This window comes from Schistocerca nitens, chromosome 1, assembly GCF_023898315.1.
Source record: "Schistocerca nitens isolate TAMUIC-IGC-003100 chromosome 1, iqSchNite1.1, whole genome shotgun sequence".
In the NCBI taxonomy this organism is placed as follows: domain Eukaryota; kingdom Metazoa; phylum Arthropoda; class Insecta; order Orthoptera; family Acrididae; genus Schistocerca; species Schistocerca nitens.
In genome coordinates this window covers 399,173,382-399,174,838 of record NC_064614.1, presented here as the reverse complement: position 1 = coordinate 399,174,838, position 1,457 = coordinate 399,173,382, and the positions used below count along the sequence as shown (strand labels likewise).

General features: G+C 37.2%; 1 non-coding gene across 1 annotated transcript; it reads left to right on the top strand.

Moving 5' to 3' along the window:
• Nucleotides 1-505: 505 nt before the first annotated feature.
• Trnal-uaa (transfer RNA leucine (anticodon UAA)) lies at nt 506-580 on the top strand. The gene has a single exon. It is a non-coding gene; the product is annotated as a tRNA-Leu (tRNA).
• Nucleotides 581-1,457: the final 877 nt, after the last annotated feature.

Below are 1,457 nucleotides of genomic sequence, written 5' to 3'. Positions count from 1 at the left end.
TTGCTCCAGTCACTGCCAGCGCAGCTAACTTTTCCTTCAAATTAGCGTCTTTTGCTTTTACTCTACTCCACGCTTTTCTAGCCAGAATTCTGTCTGCTTGATGTCTGTCAGGCAAACTGTCTGGATGAGTTGCGTAAGCTATGTCATGTTCTTTACACGCCTCATCTAGTGGATTGATACCGACATCACCTCTTTTGAGTCTTTCCTCTAACTTTGTGCCAGGACCACAGTAGGAGTAGCCAGGTATGTGAAGTTCAACAGGTAGTTTATTAATCATGCGGTTAAGCAGGGAACCACCACGTTTTTTTGTCCCTCTCTTATTCTTCCCCTTCCTCAACTTATTTTGCTTGTTGTTGTTGTCGCGATGCTTCTTCATAGCTTGAGTGTTAACTAACGACTGGTCTTTTTGACACCCAGAATGCTCTATTATAACAGTATTTGTAAGATAGGAATTGTTTTCTCAAAAAAAAAAAAAAAAGAATATGGTGGCGCTTGTTACAAATCTGTCAGGTTGGCCGAGTGGTTAAGGCGCTAGATTTAAGATCTTGTGCGAGTGTGGGTTCGAATACCACATCTGACAATTTTTTTTTTTTTTAATAATCGTGATCATTGCCCGAGTGCTAACTTTGCCACGTAGAGTGCTCTATTATAATAGTAATTGTAAGATACGTAGAGTCCTTAGTGTACTTAAAGATGCAATTCAGGAAACATGCACTTCAACTTCCTATTAGACCTATTGCTGAACACAGAAATGAACTGCAAAGGCAAGATCGTAGGCATGGTGATCTATTTCCTGATACGATTAGGTGTATTATTGCAGGTCCTTCCAATTGTGGAAAAACAAATGTGATTGTTAATCTTCTAATTCATGAAAATGGTCTCAAATTTAAGAATGTCTACATATTTTCCAAATCGCTGCAACAATACAAATATAAATATTTGGAACAAATTTTTTTAAAAACCTGCATGAGATTGGCTACTTTACATTTTCCAGTAAAGAAGATGTAATACCACCAGATCAAGCCCGACCACTTTCAGTTTTTATTTTCGACGACATTGCCTGCGACAAACAAGATCACATGAAAGCTTACTTTTCGATGGGTCGGCATTATGGTGTAGACAGTTTCTATTTGTGTCAGACATATAGCAAAATTCCTAAACAGTTAATCAGAGACAATGCTAACGTTATTGTTCTCTTTAAACAAGATGAGCGTAATTTAAAACATGTCTTCAGTGATCATGTTAATCCTGACATGACATTCAATGAATTTCTCGAAATGTGTAAACGAGCATGGAATGGGAGTGCCTACGATTTTCTTGTTATTAGCAAAGATGATGAATTAAATAATGGTCGTTATCGTATAAACTTTGATAATTATATCTGTATTTAAAGCAACAGCTTGCCCATTACAGATTATTACCATCATGGCTTCTGCACAGGTAACATCTTCGAATAA